The 20538-nt window shown below is 54.5% G+C and overlaps 18 non-coding genes across 18 annotated transcripts; 9 read left to right on the top strand and 9 right to left on the bottom strand.

Annotated features, from left to right (window-relative positions):
- The first annotated feature begins 21 nt into the window (after positions 1–21).
- TRNAL-UAA (transfer RNA leucine (anticodon UAA)) lies at positions 22–104 on the top strand. The gene has a single exon. It is a non-coding gene; the product is annotated as a tRNA-Leu (tRNA).
- Positions 105–1008: 904 nt separating this feature from the next.
- Positions 1009–1080, bottom strand: TRNAE-CUC (transfer RNA glutamic acid (anticodon CUC)). The gene has a single exon. It is a non-coding gene; the product is annotated as a tRNA-Glu (tRNA).
- Positions 1081–1420: 340 nt separating this feature from the next.
- Positions 1421–1492, bottom strand: TRNAE-CUC (transfer RNA glutamic acid (anticodon CUC)). Its single transcript has one exon. It is a non-coding gene; the product is annotated as a tRNA-Glu (tRNA).
- An 894-nt stretch (positions 1493–2386) lies between these two features.
- TRNAL-UAA (transfer RNA leucine (anticodon UAA)) lies at positions 2387–2469 on the top strand. Its single transcript has one exon. It is a non-coding gene; the product is annotated as a tRNA-Leu (tRNA).
- Positions 2470–3785: 1316 nt separating this feature from the next.
- On the bottom strand, positions 3786–3857 carry TRNAE-CUC (transfer RNA glutamic acid (anticodon CUC)). Its single transcript has one exon. It is a non-coding gene; the product is annotated as a tRNA-Glu (tRNA).
- An 894-nt stretch (positions 3858–4751) lies between these two features.
- TRNAL-UAA (transfer RNA leucine (anticodon UAA)) lies at positions 4752–4834 on the top strand. Its single transcript has one exon. It is a non-coding gene; the product is annotated as a tRNA-Leu (tRNA).
- A 904-nt stretch (positions 4835–5738) lies between these two features.
- Positions 5739–5810, bottom strand: TRNAE-CUC (transfer RNA glutamic acid (anticodon CUC)). Its single transcript has one exon. It is a non-coding gene; the product is annotated as a tRNA-Glu (tRNA).
- A 1296-nt stretch (positions 5811–7106) lies between these two features.
- TRNAL-UAA (transfer RNA leucine (anticodon UAA)) lies at positions 7107–7189 on the top strand. Its single transcript has one exon. It is a non-coding gene; the product is annotated as a tRNA-Leu (tRNA).
- A 903-nt stretch (positions 7190–8092) lies between these two features.
- Positions 8093–8164, bottom strand: TRNAE-CUC (transfer RNA glutamic acid (anticodon CUC)). Its single transcript has one exon. It is a non-coding gene; the product is annotated as a tRNA-Glu (tRNA).
- A 1281-nt stretch (positions 8165–9445) lies between these two features.
- On the top strand, positions 9446–9528 carry TRNAL-UAA (transfer RNA leucine (anticodon UAA)). Its single transcript has one exon. It is a non-coding gene; the product is annotated as a tRNA-Leu (tRNA).
- A 1316-nt stretch (positions 9529–10844) lies between these two features.
- On the bottom strand, positions 10845–10916 carry TRNAE-CUC (transfer RNA glutamic acid (anticodon CUC)). The gene has a single exon. It is a non-coding gene; the product is annotated as a tRNA-Glu (tRNA).
- Positions 10917–11810: 894 nt separating this feature from the next.
- On the top strand, positions 11811–11893 carry TRNAL-UAA (transfer RNA leucine (anticodon UAA)). Its single transcript has one exon. It is a non-coding gene; the product is annotated as a tRNA-Leu (tRNA).
- Positions 11894–12797: 904 nt separating this feature from the next.
- Positions 12798–12869, bottom strand: TRNAE-CUC (transfer RNA glutamic acid (anticodon CUC)). Its single transcript has one exon. It is a non-coding gene; the product is annotated as a tRNA-Glu (tRNA).
- Positions 12870–14165: 1296 nt separating this feature from the next.
- TRNAL-UAA (transfer RNA leucine (anticodon UAA)) lies at positions 14166–14248 on the top strand. Its single transcript has one exon. It is a non-coding gene; the product is annotated as a tRNA-Leu (tRNA).
- Positions 14249–15151: 903 nt separating this feature from the next.
- On the bottom strand, positions 15152–15223 carry TRNAE-CUC (transfer RNA glutamic acid (anticodon CUC)). Its single transcript has one exon. It is a non-coding gene; the product is annotated as a tRNA-Glu (tRNA).
- A 1281-nt stretch (positions 15224–16504) lies between these two features.
- Positions 16505–16587, top strand: TRNAL-UAA (transfer RNA leucine (anticodon UAA)). The gene has a single exon. It is a non-coding gene; the product is annotated as a tRNA-Leu (tRNA).
- A 1307-nt stretch (positions 16588–17894) lies between these two features.
- On the bottom strand, positions 17895–17966 carry TRNAE-CUC (transfer RNA glutamic acid (anticodon CUC)). The gene has a single exon. It is a non-coding gene; the product is annotated as a tRNA-Glu (tRNA).
- Positions 17967–18859: 893 nt separating this feature from the next.
- TRNAL-UAA (transfer RNA leucine (anticodon UAA)) lies at positions 18860–18942 on the top strand. Its single transcript has one exon. It is a non-coding gene; the product is annotated as a tRNA-Leu (tRNA).
- Positions 18943–20538: the final 1596 nt, after the last annotated feature.

The raw sequence follows: 20538 nt of genomic DNA, 5'->3' as shown, positions 1-20538 counted from the left end.
CGAAGCCCTTTGCAGCAGCTCACCAGGATGGCCGAGTGGTTAAGGCGTTGGACTTAAGATCCAATGGACAAGTGTCCGCGTGGGTTCGAGCCCCACTCCTGGTACAGGTTTTTACTCTTCTTACCTAAATGCGGCAGCAGCTTCGCACAAGCCCTTTCCTGCTGTCTGTAGGCAGTGCCCCTACCTCAAAGCCCTGAGGCTTGAGTTCACCTGAAAAGAGCAACAAGGAATCGTTGCCCGTAGACTCTTTTCCTGGAAAACCTTTGCATTTTTGTACCATGTCCCTCGCATCCCAAGCTTAAGCCGCCAAAGTTGGCAGAGCTTGTGCAACCCCGCCAACAGCCCTACCACCCCAAAAGAAAATTGGGCAGGGATTCCCGCCTCCGCTTCCGAAACGGGCTTCCAAACGGGCGATGCCCTGACGGGTCAGCCAGTCACCGTCTAGGCCCGGTACACCCCTGTGAATAATAGAGCGTCCAACCTCAAATCAGGCTACAGGGCCCTTCAGCCCATAGAAGGAGAACCTGTCAACAAACGGGGCGAGGGCAATGCTCGGGCCCCTTGCGAAGCCTTTGCCAAGCTCCAAAGGCTGCACTTTCCCAGCAGACCACAGCTCTGTATGCAAATCAAGCAGCTACGACCCCTCCCTCCCCTGCTTTTCTCCTCCAAACCGGTACGCAACCATTTCTGCAGCCCTCTGCCCCAGGGTCCCGGGCAAGGTCTTGGTCTGATGAGGCTAGGGATGGTGGGCGAGCTCGGCTTTGGCAGGGCGACAGGACTAATATTTTCTCTACAGCTTTGGAAGAAAGAAAGCTTCCTTTTTGGGGCACAGGCCCACTTCTAGCGGCGACAGCTTCCGGTAAGGGACCATGCTGAAAAGATGCTTGGAGTTACCGCCAGGGGAGCCACGCCGCTATTGCCTGTGAGTGAAGCTACATTTGAAAGAAATATTTTTTGAGACGCAGTTGTTTGAATTTCTGTAAAAATGTCATTCAGTAAAAGCCTCTCTTCCCTGACCGGGAATCGAACCCGGGCCGCGGCGGTGAGAGCGCCGAATCCTAACCACTAGACCACCAGGGAGACCGCTGGACAGCTCGGGAAGGCCGGGCAGTGGTGTCCGAGTGCACAATGCCTGCAGGTGCCTCAAAGGCCAGTCCATTGGGGGACTGGGAAGAGAGGGGGAGGGCCGAGCAGATAGGTTCTCTCCAGCGGTGAAAAAGGAAGCTGCCTTTTTTGCGTCAAGGGCAGTCTTTCCGCAGCGACAGGAGAATGAATGGGACTCTGCCATAAACACGTTTTGCGTCGCGCTGAGGGCACTTCCTCCATTTTGTGCACGCAAATCTGCATCTGGGAGCAAGATTTCCGGTCGCCAGTTAACTGCATTGCTGTAAATAAAAATGTCAGTTGTTAAAAGAGCTCCTTCCCTGACCGGGAATCGAACCCGGGCCGCGGCGGTGAGAGCGCCGAATCCTAACCACTAGACCACCACGGACGGTGGGTGCACCCCGTTGCGTGTCGCTCAGATGGTGGCGTCCGAGTCCAAAGGCTGAGGGCCTCTGCTACAATGGGCACCAGTGCCTGCAGGTCTTCGGGGGCCGTTTCTGCTAATAAATAAATAAATAAAGAAATAAAGAAAGAAAGAAAGAAAGAAAACAAAAACACTTGTGATGGTCTGCGAAAAGGGGAGCTTAGAGATTGAAGACAGCATCACTTTGGGAACGTTTGCGCTTTCACTTCCAAGCGCTGATATTCCTGTCTTGCTCTCCTGAAAGGACAGCCTTCCTCGCTATGAGCTTTTGTGGGTCAGTGCTGAAGCTCCCCCTAGAGGCTGCCGCTGAAGATGCACACTCACAACTAACCCTCCTTAGGAGAACTGCTTCGTGGGAGAGCACGTTTATTAAAAGGCGGCAGGCCATGATTGCCTGCGAGACACAGCAGGGTTACCATGCAGAGTTCAAAGGGGGCTTTGCTTGTACAGCAAGTGCCGGAGGGCAAGAAGGGATGACATAGGAGCTGCCCTTTTTTCGGGCTCGCACACCAAGGCCTGCACCAGCCTTCGAGGCTCAGCCTGCCTCTGGACTGCCCTAGACCACCTTTACTCAAAGCACACACCCTGGTCGGGGACTCGAAGCCAGGCCCGTGGCAGTGAAAGCACCAAATCCTCACCACTAGGCCACCGGGGAAACGACTGCAGCACCCGGGAGGTTTCCGCAACCGTACTTGCAGTCAGCTGGAGGCTATTGTAATGCTGTTAAGTGAGAGACGTTTGCCGCTCGCAAGCCAATTCCATCCAACCTCCTGCAGGGGGCACTCTGGGCTGGTTTTCCACTTGTTCGCCTGCTGCTGAAACAGCAAAGATTCAATTCGAAGCCCTTTGCAGCAGCTCACCAGGATGGCCGAGTGGTTAAGGCGTTGGACTTAAGATCCAATGGACAAGTGTCCGCGTGGGTTCGAGCCCCACTCCTGGTACAGGTTTTTACTCTTCTTACCTAAATGCGGCAGCAGCTTCGCACAAGCCCTTTCCTGCTGTCTGTAGGCAGTGCCCCTACCTCAAAGCCCTGAGGCTTGAGTTCACCTGAAAAGAGCAACAAGGAATCGTTGCCCGTAGACTCTTTTCCTGGAAAACCTTTGCATTTTTGTACCATGTCCCTCGCATCCCAAGCTTAAGCCGCCAAAGTTGGCAGAGCTTGTGCAACCCCGCCAACAGCCCTACCACCCCAAAAGAAAATTGGGCAGGGATTCCCGCCTCCGCTTCCTCACGGCTTCCGAAACGGGCTTCCAAACGGGCGATGCCCTGACGGGTCAGCCAGTCACCGTCTAGGCCCGGTACACCCCTGTGAATAATAGAGCGTCCAACCTCAAATCAGGCTACAGGGCCCTTCAGCCCATAGAAGGAGAACCTGTCAACAAACGGGGCGAGGGCAATGCTCGGGCCCCTTGCGAAGCCTTTGCCAAGCTCCAAAGGCTGCACTTTCCCAGCAGACCACAGCTCTGTATGCAAATCAAGCAGCTACGACCCCTCCCTCCCCTGCTTTTCTCCTCCAAACCGGTACGCAACCATTTCTGCAGCCCTCTGCCCCAGGGTCCCGGGCAAGGTCTTGGTCTGATGAGGCTAGGGATGGTGGGCGAGCTCGGCTTTGGCAGGGCGACAGGACTAATATTTTCTCTACAGCTTTGGAAGAAAGAAAGCTTCCTTTTTGGGGCACAGGCCCACTTCTAGCGGCGACAGCTTCCGGTAAGGGACCATGCTGAAAAGATGCTTGGAGTTACCGCCAGGGGAGCCACGCCGCTATTGCCTGTGAGTGAAGCTACATTTGAAAGAAATATTTTTTGAGACGCAGTTGTTTGAATTTCTGTAAAAATGTCATTCAGTAAAAGCCTCTCTTCCCTGACCGGGAATCGAACCCGGGCCGCGGCCGAATCCTAACCACTAGACCACCAGGGAGACCGCTGGACAGCTCGGGAAGGCCGGGCAGTGGTGTCCGAGTGCACAATGCCTGCAGGTGCCTCAAAGGCCAGTCCATTGGGGGACTGGGAAGAGAGGGGGAGGGCCGAGCAGATAGGTTCTCTCCAGCGGTGAAAAAGGAAGCTGCCTTTTTTGCGTCAAGGGCAGTCTTTCCGCAGCGACAGGAGAATGAATGGGACTCTGCCATAAACACGTTTTGCGTCGCGCTGAGGGCACTTCCTCCATTTTGTGCACGCAAATCTGCATCTGGGAGCAAGATTTCCGGTCGCCAGTTAACTGCATTGCTGTAAATAAAAATGTCAGTTGTTAAAAGAGCTCCTTCCCTGACCGGGAATCGAACCCGGGCCGCGGCGGTGAGAGCGCCGAATCCTAACCACTAGACCACCAGGGACGGTGGGTGCACCCCGTTGCGTGTCGCTCAGATGGTGGCGTCCGAGTCCAAAGGCTGAGGGCCTCTGCTACAATGGGCACCAGTGCCTGCAGGTCTTCGGGGGCCGTTTCTGCTAATAAATAAATAAATAAAGAAATAAAGAAAGAAAGAAAGAAAGAAAACAAAAACACTTGTGATGGTCTGCGAAAAGGGGAGCTTAGAGATTGAAGACAGCATCACTTTGGGAACGTTTGCGCTTTCACTTCCAAGCGCTGATATTCCTGTCTTGCTCTCCTGAAAGGACAGCCTTCCTCGCTATGAGCTTTTGTGGGTCAGTGCTGAAGCTCCCCCTAGAGGCTGCCGCTGAAGATGCACACTCACAACTAACCCTCCTTAGGAGAACTGCTTCGTGGGAGAGCACGTTTATTAAAAGGCGGCAGGCCATGATTGCCTGCGAGACACAGCAGGGTTACCATGCAGAGTTCAAAGGGGGCTTTGCTTGTACAGCAAGTGCCGGAGGGCAAGAAGGGATGACATAGGAGCTGCCCTTTTTTCGGGCTCGCACACCAAGGCCTGCACCAGCCTTCGAGGCTCAGCCTGCCTCTGGACTGCCCTAGACCACCTTTACTCAAAGCACACACTCTGGTCGGGGACTCGAAGCCAGGCCCGTGGCAGTGAAAGCACCAAATCCTCACCACTAGGCCACCGGGGAAACGACTGCAGCACCCGGGAGGTTTCCGCAGCCGTACTTGCAGTCAGCTGGAGGCTATTGTAATGCTGTTAAGTGAGAGACGTTTGCCGCTCGCAAGCCAATTCCATCCAACCTCCTGCAGGGGGCACTCTGGGCTGGTTTTCCACTTGTTCGCCTGCTGCTGAAACAGCAAAGATTCAATTCGAAGCCCTTTGCAGCAGCTCACCAGGATGGCCGAGTGGTTAAGGCGTTGGACTTAAGATCCAATGGACAAGTGTCCGCGTGGGTTCGAGCCCCACTCCTGGTACAGGTTTTTACTCTTCTTACCTAAATGCGGCAGCAGCTCCGCACAAGCCCTTTCCTGCTGTCTGTAGGCAGTGCCCCTACCTCAAAGCCCTGAGGCTTGAGTTCACCTGAAAAGAGCAACAAGGAATCGTTGCCCGTAGACTCTTTTCCTGGAAAACCTTTGCATTTTTGTACCATGTCCCTCGCATCCCAAGCTTAAGCCGCCAAAGTTGGCAGAGCTTGTGCAACCCCGCCAACAGCCCTACCACCCCAAAAGAAAATTGGGCAGGGATTCCCGCCTCCGCTTCCGAAACGGGCTTCCAAACGGGCGATGCCCTGACGGGTCAGCCAGTCACCGTCTAGGCCCGGTACACCCCTGTGAATAATAGAGCGTCCAACCTCAAATCAGGCTACAGGGCCCTTCAGCCCATAGAAGGAGAACCTGTCAACAAACGGGGCGAGGGCAATGCTCGGGCCCCTTGCGAAGCCTTTGCCAAGCTCCAAAGGCTGCACTTTCCCAGCAGACCACAGCTCTGTATGCAAATCAAGCAGCTACGACCCCTCCCTCCCCTGCTTTTCTCCTCCAAACCGGTACGCAACCATTTCTGCAGCCCTCTGCCCCAGGGTCCCGGGCAAGGTCTTGGTCTGATGAGGCTAGGGATGGTGGGCGAGCTCGGCTTTGGCAGGGCGACAGGACTAATATTTTCTCTACAGCTTTGGAAGAAAGAAAGCTTCCTTTTTGGGGCACAGGCCCACTTCTAGCGGCGACAGCTTCCGGTAAGGGACCATGCTGAAAAGATGCTTGGAGTTACCGCCAGGGGAGCCACGCCGCTATTGCCTGTGAGTGAAGCTACATTTGAAAGAAATATTTTTTGAGACGCAGTTGTTTGAATTTCTGTAAAAATGTCATTCAGTAAAAGCCTCTCTTCCCTGACCGGGAATCGAACCCGGGCCGCGGCGGTGAGAGCGCCGAATCCTAACCACTAGACCACCAGGGAGACCGCTGGACAGCTCGGGAAGGCCGGGCAGTGGTGTCCGAGTGCACAATGCCTGCAGGTGCCTCAAAGGCCAGTCCATTGGGGGACTGGGAAGAGAGGGGGAGGGCCGAGCAGATAGGTTCTCTCCAGCGGTGAAAAAGGAAGCTGCCTTTTTTGCGTCAAGGGCAGTCTTTCCGCAGCGACAGGAGAATGAATGGGACTCTGCCATAAACACGTTTTGCGTCGCGCTGAGGGCACTTCCTCCATTTTGTGCACGCAAATCTGCATCTGGGAGCAAGATTTCCGGTCGCCAGTTAACTGCATTGCTGTAAATAAAAATGTCAGTTGTTAAAAGAGCTCCTTCCCTGACCGGGAATCGAACCCGGGCCGCGGCGGTGAATCCTAACCACTAGACCACCCGGGACGGTGGGTGCACCCCGTTGCGTGTCGCTCAGATGGTGGCGTCCGAGTCCAAAGGCTGAGGGCCTCTGCTACAATGGGCACCAGTGCCTGCAGGTCTTCGGGGCCGTTTCTGCTAATAAATAAATACATAAAGAAATAAAGAAAGAAAGAAAGAAAGAAAACAAAAACACTTGTGATGGTCTGCGAAAAGGGGAGCTTAGAGATTGAAGACAGCATCACTTTGGGAACGTTTGCGCTTTCACTTCCAAGCGCTGATATTCCTGTCTTGCTCTCCTGAAAGGACAGCCTTCCTCGCTATGAGCTTTTGTGGGTCAGTGCTGAAGCTCCCCCTAGAGGCTGCCGCTGAAGATGCACACTCACAACTAACCCTCCTTAGGAGAACTGCTTCGTGGGAGAGCACGTTTATTAAAAGGCGGCAGGCCATGATTGCCTGCGAGACACAGCAGGGTTACCATGCAGAGTTCAAAGGGGGCTTTGCTTGTACAGCAAGTGCCGGAGGGCAAGAAGGGATGACATAGGAGCTGCCCTTTTTTCGGGCTCGCACACCAAGGCCTGCACCAGCCTTCGAGGCTCAGCCTGCCTCTGGACTGCCCTAGACCACCTTTACTCAAAGCACACACTCTGGTCGGGGACTCGAAGCCAGGCCCGTGGCAGTGAAAGCACCAAATCCTCACCACTAGGCCACCGGGGAAACGACTGCAGCACCCGGGAGGTTTCCGCAACCGTACTTGCAGTCAGCTGGAGGCTATTGTAATGCTGTTAAGTGAGAGACGTTTGCCGCTCGCAAGCCAATTCCATCCAACCTCCTGCAGGGGGCACTCTGGGCTGGTTTTCCACTTGTTCGCCTGCTGCTGAAACAGCAAAGATTCAATTCGAAGCCCTTTGCAGCAGCTCACCAGGATGGCCGAGTGGTTAAGGCGTTGGACTTAAGATCCAATGGACAAGTGTCCGCGTGGGTTCGAGCCCCACTCCTGGTACAGGTTTTTACTCTTCTTACCTAAATGCGGCAGCAGCTTCGCACAAGCCCTTTCCTGCTGTCTGTAGGCAGTGCCCCTACCTCAAAGCTCTGAGGCTTGAGTTCACCTGAAAAGAGCAACAAGGAATCGTTGCCCGTAGACTCTTTTCCTGGAAAACCTTTGCATTTTTGTACCATGTCCCTCGCATCCCAAGCTTAAGCCGCCAAAGTTGGCAGAGCTTGTGCAACCCCGCCAACAGCCCTACCACCCCAAAAGAAAATTGGGCAGGGATTCCCGCTCCGCTTCCGAAACGGGCTTCCAAACGGGCGATGCCCTGACGGGTCAGCCAGTCACCGTCTAGGCCCGGTACACCCCTGTGAATAATAGAGCGTCCAACCTCAAATCAGGCTACAGGGCCCTTCAGCCCATAGAAGGAGAACCTGTCAACAAACGGGGCGAGGGCAATGCTCGGGCCCCTTGCGAAGCCTTTGCCAAGCTCCAAAGGCTGCACTTTCCCAGCAGACCACAGCTCTGTATGCAAATCAAGCAGCTACGACCCCTCCCTCCCCTGCTTTTCTCCTCCAAACCGGTACGCAACCATTTCTGCAGCCCTCTGCCCCAGGGTCCCGGGCAAGGTCTTGGTCTGATGAGGCTAGGGATGGTGGGCGAGCTCGGCTTTGGCAGGGCGACAGGACTAATATTTTCTCTACAGCTTTGGAAGAAAGAAAGCTTCCTTTTTGGGGCACAGGCCCACTTCTAGCGGCGACAGCTTCCGGTAAGGGACCATGCTGAAAAGATGCTTGGAGTTACCGCCAGGGGAGCCACGCCGCTATTGCCTGTGAGTGAAGCTACATTTTAAAGAAATATTTTTTGAGACGCAGTTGTTTGAATTTCTGTAAAAATGTCATTCAGTAAAAGCCTCTCTTCCCTGACCGGGAATCGAACCCGGGCCGCGGCGGTGAGAGCGCCGAATCCTAACCACTAGACCACCAGGGAGACCGCTGGACAGCTCGGGAAGGCCGGGCAGTGGTGTCCGAGTGCACAATGCCTGCAGGTGCCTCAAAGGCCAGTCCATTGGGGGACTGGGAAGAGAGGGGGAGGGCCGAGCAGATAGGTTCTCTCCAGCGGTGAAAAAGGAAGCTGCCTTTTTTGCGTCAAGGGCAGTCTTTCCGCAGCGACAGGAGAATGAATGGGACTCTGCCATAAACACGTTTTGCGTCGCGCTGAGGGCACTTCCTCCATTTTGTGCACGCAAATCTGCATCTGGGAGCAAGATTTCCGGTCGCCAGTTAACTGCATTGCTGTAAATAAAAATGTCAGTTGTTAAAAGAGCTCCTTCCCTGACCGGGAATCGAACCCGGGCCGTGGCTAGACCACCAGGGACGGTGGGTGCACCCCGTTGCGTGTCGCTCAGATGGTGGCGTCTGAGTCCAAAGGCTGAGGGCCTCTGCTACAATGGGCACCAGTGCCTGCAGGTCTTCGGGGGCCGTTTCTGCTAATAAATAAATAAATAAAGAAATAAAGAAAGAAAGAAAGAAAGAAAACAAAAACACTTGTGATGGTCTGCGAAAAGGGGAGCTTAGAGATTGAAGACAGCATCACTTTGGGAACGTTTGCGCTTTCACTTCCAAGCGCTGATATTCCTGTCTTGCTCTCCTGAAAGGACAGCCTTCCTCGCTATGAGCTTTTGTGGGTCAGTGCTGAAGCTCCCCCTAGAGGCTGCCGCTGAAGATGCACACTCACAACTAACCCTCCTTAGGAGAACTGCTTCGTGGGAGAGCACGTTTATTAAAAGGCGGCAGGCCATGATTGCCTGCGAGACACAGCAGGGTTACCATGCAGAGTTCAAAGGGGGCTTTGCTTGTACAGCAAGTGCCGGAGGGCAAGAAGGGATGACATAGGAGCTGCCCTTTTTTCGGGCTCGCACACCAAGGCCTGCACCAGCCTTCGAGGCTCAGCCTGCCTCTGGACTGCCCTAGACCACCTTTACTCAAAGCACACACTCTGGTCGGGGACTCGAAGCCAGGCCCGTGGCAGTGAAAGCACCAAATCCTCACCACTAGGCCACCGGGGAAACGACTGCAGCACCCGGGAGGTTTCCGCAACCGTACTTGCAGTCAGCTGGAGGCTATTGTAATGCTGTTAAGTGAGAGACGTTTGCCGCTCGCAAGCCAATTCCATCCAACCTCCTGCAGGGGGCACTCTGGGCTGGTTTTCCACTTGTTCGCCTGCTGCTGAAACAGCAAAGATTCAATTCGAAGCCCTTTGCAGCAGCTCACCAGGATGGCCGAGTGGTTAAGGCGTTGGACTTAAGATCCAATGGACAAGTGTCCGCGTGGGTTCGAGCCCCACTCCTGGTACAGGTTTTTACTCTTCTTACCTAAATGCGGCAGCAGCTTCGCACAAGCCCTTTCCTGCTGTCTGTAGGCAGTGCCCCTACCTCAAAGCCCTGAGGCTTGAGTTCACCTGAAAAGAGCAACAAGGAATCGTTGCCCGTAGACTCTTTTCCTGGAAAACCTTTGCATTTTTGTACCATGTCCCTCGCATCCCAAGCTTAAGCCGCCAAAGTTGGCAGAGCTTGTGCAACCCCGCCAACAGCCCTACCACCCCAAAAGAAAATTGGGCAGGGATTCCCGCCTCCGCTTCCTCACGGCTTCCGAAACGGGCTTCCAAACGGGCGATGCCCTGACGGGTCAGCCAGTCACCGTCTAGGCCCGGTACACCCCTGTGAATAATAGAGCGTCCAACCTCAAATCAGGCTACAGGGCCCTTCAGCCCATAGAAGGAGAACCTGTCAACAAACGGGGCGAGGGCAATGCTCGGGCCCCTTGCGAAGCCTTTGCCAAGCTCCAAAGGCTGCACTTTCCCAGCAGACCACAGCTCTGTATGCAAATCAAGCAGCTACGACCCCTCCCTCCCCTGCTTTTCTCCTCCAAACCGGTACGCAACCATTTCTGCAGCCCTCTGCCCCAGGGTCCCGGGCAAGGTCTTGGTCTGATGAGGCTAGGGATGGTGGGCGAGCTCGGCTTTGGCAGGGCGACAGGACTAATATTTTCTCTACAGCTTTGGAAGAAAGAAAGCTTCCTTTTTGGGGCACAGGCCCACTTCTAGCGGCGACAGCTTCCGGTAAGGGACCATGCTGAAAAGATGCTTGGAGTTACCGCCAGGGGAGCCACGCCGCTATTGCCTGTGAGTGAAGCTACATTTGAAAGAAATATTTTTTGAGACGCAGTTGTTTGAATTTCTGTAAAAATGTCATTCAGTAAAAGCCTCTCTTCCCTGACCGGGAATCGAACCCGGGCCGCGGCCGAATCCTAACCACTAGACCACCAGGGAGACCGCTGGACAGCTCGGGAAGGCCGGGCAGTGGTGTCCGAGTGCACAATGCCTGCAGGTGCCTCAAAGGCCAGTCCATTGGGGGACTGGGAAGAGAGGGGGAGGGCCGAGCAGATAGGTTCTCTCCAGCGGTGAAAAAGGAAGCTGCCTTTTTTGCGTCAAGGGCAGTCTTTCCGCAGCGACAGGAGAATGAATGGGACTCTGCCATAAACACGTTTTGCGTCGCGCTGAGGGCACTTCCTCCATTTTGTGCACGCAAATCTGCATCTGGGAGCAAGATTTCCGGTCGCCAGTTAACTGCATTGCTGTAAATAAAAATGTCAGTTGTTAAAAGAGCTCCTTCCCTGACCGAGAATCGAACCCGGGCCGCGGCGGTGAGAGCGCCGAATCCTAACCACTAGACCACCAGGGACGGTGGGTGCACCCCGTTGCGTGTCGCTCAGATGGTGGCGTCCGAGTCCAAAGGCTGAGGGCCTCTGCTACAATGGGCACCAGTGCCTGCAGGTCTTCGGGGGCCGTTTCTGCTAATAAATAAATAAATAAAGAAATAAAGAAAGAAAGAAAGAAAGAAAACAAAAACACTTGTGATGGTCTGCGAAAAGGGGAGCTTAGAGATTGAAGACAGCATCACTTTGGGAACGTTTGCGCTTTCACTTCCAAGCGCTGATATTCCTGTCTTGCTCTCCTGAAAGGACAGCCTTCCTCGCTATGAGCTTTTGTGGGTCAGTGCTGAAGCTCCCCCTAGAGGCTGCCGCTGAAGATGCACACTCACAACTAACCCTCCTTAGGAGAACTGCTTCGTGGGAGAGCACGTTTATTAAAAGGCGGCAGGCCATGATTGCCTGCGAGACACAGCAGGGTTACCATGCAGAGTTCAAAGGGGGCTTTGCTTGTACAGCAAGTGCCGGAGGGCAAGAAGGGATGACATAGGAGCTGCCCTTTTTTCGGGCTCGCACACCAAGGCCTGCACCAGCCTTCGAGGCTCAGCCTGCCTCTGGACTGCCCTAGACCACCTTTACTCAAAGCACACACTCTGGTCGGGGACTCGAAGCCAGGCCCGTGGCAGTGAAAGCACCAAATCCTCACCACTAGGCCACCGGGGAAACGACTGCAGCACCCGGGAGGTTTCCGCAGCCGTACTTGCAGTCAGCTGGAGGCTATTGTAATGCTGTTAAGTGAGAGACGTTTGCCGCTCGCAAGCCAATTCCATCCAACCTCCTGCAGGGGGCACTCTGGGCTGGTTTTCCACTTGTTCGCCTGCTGCTGAAACAGCAAAGATTCAATTCGAAGCCCTTTGCAGCAGCTCACCAGGATGGCCGAGTGGTTAAGGCGTTGGACTTAAGATCCAATGGACAAGTGTCCGCGTGGGTTCGAGCCCCACTCCTGGTACAGGTTTTTACTCTTCTTACCTAAATGCGGCAGCAGCTCCGCACAAGCCCTTTCCTGCTGTCTGTAGGCAGTGCCCCTACCTCAAAGCCCTGAGGCTTGAGTTCACCTGAAAAGAGCAACAAGGAATCGTTGCCCGTAGACTCTTTTCCTGGAAAACCTTTGCATTTTTGTACCATGTCCCTCGCATCCCAAGCTTAAGCCGCCAAAGTTGGCAGAGCTTGTGCAACCCCGCCAACAGCCCTACCACCCCAAAAGAAAATTGGGCAGGGATTCCCGCCTCCGCTTCCGAAACGGGCTTCCAAACGGGCGATGCCCTGACGGGTCAGCCAGTCACCGTCTAGGCCCGGTACACCCCTGTGAATAATAGAGCGTCCAACCTCAAATCAGGCTACAGGGCCCTTCAGCCCATAGAAGGAGAACCTGTCAACAAACGGGGCGAGGGCAATGCTCGGGCCCCTTGCGAAGCCTTTGCCAAGCTCCAAAGGCTGCACTTTCCCAGCAGACCACAGCTCTGTATGCAAATCAAGCAGCTACGACCCCTCCCTCCCCTGCTTTTCTCCTCCAAACCGGTACGCAACCATTTCTGCAGCCCTCTGCCCCAGGGTCCCGGGCAAGGTCTTGGTCTGATGAGGCTAGGGATGGTGGGCGAGCTCGGCTTTGGCAGGGCGACAGGACTAATATTTTCTCTACAGCTTTGGAAGAAAGAAAGCTTCCTTTTTGGGGCACAGGCCCACTTCTAGCGGCGACAGCTTCCGGTAAGGGACCATGCTGAAAAGATGCTTGGAGTTACCGCCAGGGGAGCCACGCCGCTATTGCCTGTGAGTGAAGCTACATTTGAAAGAAATATTTTTTGAGACGCAGTTGTTTGAATTTCTGTAAAAATGTCATTCAGTAAAAGCCTCTCTTCCCTGACCGGGAATCGAACCCGGGCCGCGGCGGTGAGAGCGCCGAATCCTAACCACTAGACCACCAGGGAGACCGCTGGACAGCTCGGGAAGGCCGGGCAGTGGTGTCCGAGTGCACAATGCCTGCAGGTGCCTCAAAGGCCAGTCCATTGGGGGACTGGGAAGAGAGGGGGAGGGCCGAGCAGATAGGTTCTCTCCAGCGGTGAAAAAGGAAGCTGCCTTTTTTGCGTCAAGGGCAGTCTTTCCGCAGCGACAGGAGAATGAATGGGACTCTGCCATAAACACGTTTTGCGTCGCGCTGAGGGCACTTCCTCCATTTTGTGCACGCAAATCTGCATCTGGGAGCAAGATTTCCGGTCGCCAGTTAACTGCATTGCTGTAAATAAAAATGTCAGTTGTTAAAAGAGCTCCTTCCCTGACCGGGAATCGAACCCGGGCCGCGGCGGTGAATCCTAACCACTAGACCACCCGGGACGGTGGGTGCACCCCGTTGCGTGTCGCTCAGATGGTGGCGTCCGAGTCCAAAGGCTGAGGGCCTCTGCTACAATGGGCACCAGTGCCTGCAGGTCTTCGGGGCCGTTTCTGCTAATAAATAAATACATAAAGAAATAAAGAAAGAAAGAAAGAAAGAAAACAAAAACACTTGTGATGGTCTGCGAAAAGGGGAGCTTAGAGATTGAAGACAGCATCACTTTGGGAACGTTTGCGCTTTCACTTCCAAGCGCTGATATTCCTGTCTTGCTCTCCTGAAAGGACAGCCTTCCTCGCTATGAGCTTTTGTGGGTCAGTGCTGAAGCTCCCCCTAGAGGCTGCCGCTGAAGATGCACACTCACAACTAACCCTCCTTAGGAGAACTGCTTCGTGGGAGAGCACGTTTATTAAAAGGCGGCAGGCCATGATTGCCTGCGAGACACAGCAGGGTTACCATGCAGAGTTCAAAGGGGGCTTTGCTTGTACAGCAAGTGCCGGAGGGCAAGAAGGGATGACATAGGAGCTGCCCTTTTTTCGGGCTCGCACACCAAGGCCTGCACCAGCCTTCGAGGCTCAGCCTGCCTCTGGACTGCCCTAGACCACCTTTACTCAAAGCACACACTCTGGTCGGGGACTCGAAGCCAGGCCCGTGGCAGTGAAAGCACCAAATCCTCACCACTAGGCCACCGGGGAAACGACTGCAGCACCCGGGAGGTTTCCGCAACCGTACTTGCAGTCAGCTGGAGGCTATTGTAATGCTGTTAAGTGAGAGACGTTTGCCGCTCGCAAGCCAATTCCATCCAACCTCCTGCAGGGGGCACTCTGGGCTGGTTTTCCACTTGTTCGCCTGCTGCTGAAACAGCAAAGATTCAATTCGAAGCCCTTTGCAGCAGCTCACCAGGATGGCCGAGTGGTTAAGGCGTTGGACTTAAGATCCAATGGACAAGTGTCCGCGTGGGTTCGAGCCCCACTCCTGGTACAGGTTTTTACTCTTCTTACCTAAATGCGGCAGCAGCTTCGCACAAGCCCTTTCCTGCTGTCTGTAGGCAGTGCCCCTACCTCAAAGCTCTGAGGCTTGAGTTCACCTGAAAAGAGCAACAAGGAATCGTTGCCCGTAGACTCTTTTCCTGGAAAACCTTTGCATTTTTGTACCATGTCCCTCGCATCCCAAGCTTAAGCCGCCAAAGTTGGCAGAGCTTGTGCAACCCCGCCAACAGCCCTACCACCCCAAAAGAAAATTGGGCAGGGATTCCCGCTCCGCTTCCGAAACGGGCTTCCAAACGGGCGATGCCCTGACGGGTCAGCCAGTCACCGTCTAGGCCCGGTACACCCCTGTGAATAATAGAGCGTCCAACCTCAAATCAGGCTACAGGGCCCTTCAGCCCATAGAAGGAGAACCTGTCAACAAACGGGGCGAGGGCAATGCTCGGGCCCCTTGCGAAGCCTTTGCCAAGCTCCAAAGGCTGCACTTTCCCAGCAGACCACAGCTCTGTATGCAAATCAAGCAGCTACGACCCCTCCCTCCCCTGCTTTTCTCCTCCAAACCGGTACGCAACCATTTCTGCAGCCCTCTGCCCCAGGGTCCCGGGCAAGGTCTTGGTCTGATGAGGCTAGGGATGGTGGGCGAGCTCGGCTTTGGCAGGGCGACAGGACTAATATTTTCTCTACAGCTTTGGAAGAAAGAAAGCTTCCTTTTTGGGGCACAGGCCCACTTCTAGCGGCGACAGCTTCCGGTAAGGGACCATGCTGAAAAGATGCTTGGAGTTACCGCCAGGGGAGCCACGCCGCTATTGCCTGTGAGTGAAGCTACATTTTAAAGAAATATTTTTTGAGACGCAGTTGTTTGAATTTCTGTAAAAATGTCATTCAGTAAAAGCCTCTCTTCCCTGACCGGGAATCGAACCCGGGCCGCGGCGGTGAGAGCGCCGAATCCTAACCACTAGACCACCAGGGAGACCGCTGGACAGCTCGGGAAGGCCGGGCAGTGGTGTCCGAGTGCACAATGCCTGCAGGTGCCTCAAAGGCCAGTCCATTGGGGGACTGGGAAGAGAGGGGGAGGGCCGAGCAGATAGGTTCTCTCCAGCGGTGAAAAAGGAAGCTGCCTTTTTTGCGTCAAGGGCAGTCTTTCCGCAGCGACAGGAGAATGAATGGGACTCTGCCATAAACACGTTTTGCGTCGCGCTGAGGGCACTTCCTCCATTTTGTGCACGCAAATCTGCATCTGGGAGCAAGATTTCCGGTCGCCAGTTAACTGCATTGCTGTAAATAAAAATGTCAGTTGTTAAAAGAGCTCCTTCCCTGACCGGGAATCGAACCCGGGCCGTGGCTAGACCACCAGGGACGGTGGGTGCACCCCGTTGCGTGTCGCTCAGATGGTGGCGTCCGAGTCCAAAGGCTGAGGGCCTCTGCTACAATGGGCACCAGTGCCTGCAGGTCTTCGGGGGCCGTTTCTGCTAATAAATAAATAAATAAAGAAATAAAGAAAGAAAGAAAGAAAGAAAACAAAAACACTTGTGATGGTCTGCGAAAAGGGGAGCTTAGAGATTGAAGACAGCATCACTTTGGGAACGTTTGCGCTTTCACTTCCAAGCGCTGATATTCCTGTCTTGCTCTCCTGAAAGGACAGCCTTCCTCGCTATGAGCTTTTGTGGGTCAGTGCTGAAGCTCCCCCTAGAGGCTGCCGCTGAAGATGCACACTCACAACTAACCCTCCTTAGGAGAACTGCTTCGTGGGAGAGCACGTTTATTAAAAGGCGGCAGGCCATGATTGCCTGCGAGACACAGCAGGGTTACCATGCAGAGTTCAAAGGGGGCTTTGCTTGTACAGCAAGTGCCGGAGGGCAAGAAGGGATGACATAGGAGCTGCCCTTTTTTCGGGCTCGCACACCAAGGCCTGCACCAGCCTTCGAGGCTCAGCCTGCCTCTGGACTGCCCTAGACCACCTTTACTCAAAGCACACACTCTGGTCGGGGACTCGAAGCCAGGCCCGTGGCAGTGAAAGCACCAAATCCTCACCACTAGGCCACCGGGGAAACGACTGCAGCACCCGGGAGGTTTCCGCAACCGTACTTGCAGTCAGCTGGAGGCTATTGTAATGCTGTTAAGTGAGAGACGTTTGCCGCTCGCAAGCCAATTCCATCCAACCTCCTGCAGGGGGCACTCTGGGCTGGTTTTCCACTTGTTCGCCTGCTGCTGAAACAGCAAAGATTCAATTCGAAGCCCTTTGCAGCAGCTCACCAGGATGGCCGAGTGGTTAAGGCGTTGGACTTAAGATCCAATGGACAAGTGTCCGCGTGGGTTCGAGCCCCACTCCTGGTACAGGTTTTTACTCTTCTTACCTAAATGCGGCAGCAGCTTCGCACAAGCCCTTTCCTGCTGTCTGTAGGCAGTGCCCCTACCTCAAAGCCCTGAGGCTTGAGTTCACCTGAAAAGAGCAACAAGGAATCGTTGCCCGTAGACTCTTTTCCTGGAAAACCTTTGCATTTTTGTACCATGTCCCTCGCATCCCAAGCTTAAGCCGCCAAAGTTGGCAGAGCTTGTGCAACCCCGCCAACAGCCCTACCACCCCAAAAGAAAATTGGGCAGGGATTCCCGCCTCCGCTTCCGAAACGGGCTTCCAAACGGGCGATGCCCTGACGGGTCAGCCAGTCACCGTCTAGGCCCGGTACACCCCTGTGAATAATAGAGCGTCCAACCTCAAATCAGGCTACAGGGCCCTTCAGCCCATAGAAGGAGAACCTGTCAACAAACGGGGCGAGGGCAATGCTCGGGCCCCTTGCGAAGCCTTTGCCAAGCTCCAAAGGCTGCACTTTCCCAGCAGACCACAGCTCTGTATGCAAATCAAGCAGCTACGACCCCTCCCTCCCCTGCTTTTCTCCTCCAAACCGGTACGCAACCATTTCTGCAGCCCTCTGCCCCAGGGTCCCGGGCAAGGTCTTGGTCTGATGAGGCTAGGGATGGTGGGCGAGCTCGGCTTTGGCAGGGCGACAGGACTAATATTTTCTCTACAGCTTTGGAAGAAAGAAAGCTTCCTTTTTGGGGCACAGGCCCACTTCTAGCGGCGACAGCTTCCGGTAAGGGACCATGCTGAAAAGATGCTTGGAGTTACCGCCAGGGGAGCCACGCCGCTATTGCCTGTGAGTGAAGCTACATTTGAAAGAAATATTTTTTGAGACGCAGTTGTTTGAATTTCTGTAAAAATGTCATTCAGTAAAAGCCTCTCTTCCCTGACCGGGAATCGAACCCGGGCCGCGGCGGTGAATCCTAACCACTAGACCACCAGGGAGACCGCTGGACAGCTCGGGAAGGCCGGGCAGTGGTGTCCGAGTGCACAATGCCTGCAGGTGCCTCAAAGGCCAGTCCATTGGGGGACTGGGAAGAGAGGGGGAGGGCCGAGCAGATAGGTTCTCTCCAGCGGTGAAAAAGGAAGCTGCCTTTTTTGCGTCAAGGGCAGTCTTTCCGCAGCGACAGGAGAATGATTGGGACTCTGCCATAAACACGTTTTGCGTCGCGCTGAGGGCACTTCCTCCATTTTGTGCACGCAAATCTGCATCTGGGAGCAAGATTTCCGGTCGCCAGTTAACTGCATTGCTGTAAATAAAAATGTCAGTTGTTAAAAGAGCTCCTTCCCTGACCGGGAATCGAACCCGGGCCGCGGCGGTGAGAGCGCCGAATCCTAACCACTAGACCACCAGGGACGGTGGGTGCACCCCGTTGCGTGTCGCTCAGATGGTGGCGTCCGAGTCCAAAGGCTGAGGGCCTCTGCTACAATGGGCACCAGTGCCTGCAGGTCTTCGGGGGCCGTTTCTGCTAATAAATAAATAAATAAAGAAATAAAGAAAGAAAGAAAGAAAGAAAACAAAAACACTTGTGATGGTCTGCGAAAAGGGGAGCTTAGAGATTGAAGACAGCATCACTTTGGGAACGTTTGCGCTTTCACTTCCAAGCGCTGATATTCCTGTCTTGCTCTCCTGAAAGGACAGCCTTCCTCGCTATGAGCTTTTGTGGGTCAGTGCTGAAGCTCCCCCTAGAGGCTGCCGCTGAAGATGCACACTCACAACTAACCCTCCTTAGGAGAACTGCTTCGTGGGAGAGCACGTTTATTAAAAGGCGGCAGGCCATGATTGCCTGCGAGACACAGCAGGGTTACCATGCAGAGTTCAAAGGGGGTTTGCTTGTACAGCAAGTGCCGGAGGGCAAGAAGGGATGACATAGGAGCTGCCCTTTTTTCGGGCTCGCACACCAAGGCCTGCACCAGCCTTCGAGGCTCAGCCTGCCTCTGGACTGCCCTAGACCACCTTTACTCAAAGCACACACTCTGGTCGGGGACTCGAAGCCAGGCCCGTGGCAGTGAAAGCACCAAATCCTCACCACTAGGCCACCGGGGAAACGACTGCAGCACCCGGGAGGTTTCCGCAACCGTACTTGCAGTCAGCTGGAGGCTATTGTAATGCTGTTAAGTGAGAGACGTTTGCCGCTCGCAAGCCAATTCCATCCAACCTCCTGCAGGGGGCACTCTGGGCTGGTTTTCCACTTGTTCGCCTGCTGCTGAAACAGCAAAGATTCAATTCGAAGCCCTTTGCAGCAGCTCACCAGGATGGCCGAGTGGTTAAGGCGTTGGACTTAAGATCCAATGGACAAGTGTCCGCGTGGGTTCGAGCCCCACTCCTGGTACAGGTTTTTACTCTTCTTACCTAAATGCGGCAGCAGCTTCGCACAAGCCCTTTCCTGCTGTCTGTAGGCAGTGCCCCTACCTCAAAGCCCTGAGGCTTGAGTTCACCTGAAAAGAGCAACAAGGAATCGTTGCCCGTAGACTCTTTTCCTGGAAAACCTTTGCATTTTTGTACTATGTCCCTCGCATCCCAAGCTTAAGCCGCCAAAGTTGGCAGAGCTTGTGCAACCCCGCCAACAGCCCTACCACCCCAAAAGAAAATTGGGCAGGGATTCCCGCCTCCGCTTCCGAAACGGGCTTCCAAACGGGCGATGCCCTGACGGGTCAGCCAGTCACCGTCTAGGCCCGGTACACCCCTGTGAATAATAGAGCGTCCAACCTCAAATCAGGCTACAGGGCCCTTCAGCCCATAGAAGGAGAACCTGTCAACAAACGGGGCGAGGGCAATGCTCGGGCCCCTTGCGAAGCCTTTGCCAAGCTCCAAAGGCTGCACTTTCCCAGCAGACCACAGCTCTGTATGCAAATCAAGCAGCTACGACCCCTCCCTCCCCTGCTTTTCTCCTCCAAACCGGTACGCAACCATTTCTGCAGCCCTCTGCCCCATGGTCCCGGGCAAGGTCTTGGTCTGATGAGGCTAGGGATGGTGGGCGAGCTCGGCTTTGGCAGGGCGACAGGACTAATATTTTCTCTACAGCTTTGGAAGAAAGAAAGCTTCCTTTTTGGGGCACAGGCCCACTTCTAGCGGCGACAGCTTCCGGTAAGGGACCATGCTGAAAAGATGCTTGGAGTTACCGCCAGGGGAGCCACGCCGCTATTGCCTGTGAGTGAAGCTACATTTGAAAGAAATATTTTTTGAGACGCAGTTGTTTGAATTTCTGTAAAAATGTCATTCAGTAAAAGCCTCTCTTCCCTGACCGGGAATCGAACCCGGGCCGCGGCGCCGAATCCTAACCACTAGACCACCAGGGAGACCGCTGGACAGCTCGGGAAGGCCGGGCAGTGGTGTCCGAGTGCACAATGCCTGCAGGTGCCTCAAAGGCCAGTCCATTGGGGGACTGGGAAGAGAGGGGGAGGGCCGAGCAGATAGGTTCTCTCCAGCGGTGAAAAAGGAAGCTGCCTTTTTTGCGTCAAGGGCAGTCTTTCCGCAGCGACAGGAGAATGAATGGGACTCTGCCATAAACACGTTTTGCGTCGCGCTGAGGGCACTTCCTCCATTTTGTGCACGCAAATCTGCATCTGGGAGCAAGATTTCCGGTCGCCAGTTAACTGCATTGCTGTAAATAAAAATGTCAGTTGTTAAAAGAGCTCCTTCCCTGACCGGGAATCGAACCCGGGCCGCGGCGCCGAATCCTAACCACTAGACCACCAGGGACGGTGGGTGCACCCCGTTGCGTGTCGCTCAGATGGTGGCGTCCGAGTCCAAAGGCTGAGGGCCTCTGCTACAATGGGCACCAGTGCCTGCAGGTCTTCGGGGGCCGTTTCTGCTAATAAATAAATAAATAAAGAAATAAAGAAAGAAAGAAAGAAAGAAAGAAAGAAAACAAAAACACTTGTGATGGTCTGCGAAAAGGGGAGCTTAGAGATTGAAGACAGCATCA

The sequence above is a fragment of the Ambystoma mexicanum genome, chromosome 5p (assembly GCF_040938575.1).
Source record: "Ambystoma mexicanum isolate Mex_15411 chromosome 5p, UKY_AmexF1_1, whole genome shotgun sequence".
Lineage (NCBI taxonomy): Eukaryota > Metazoa > Chordata > Amphibia > Caudata > Ambystomatidae > Ambystoma > Ambystoma mexicanum.
Note: the sequence above shows the minus strand (reverse complement) of the source record. Positions and strands in the feature narration are given on the sequence as shown.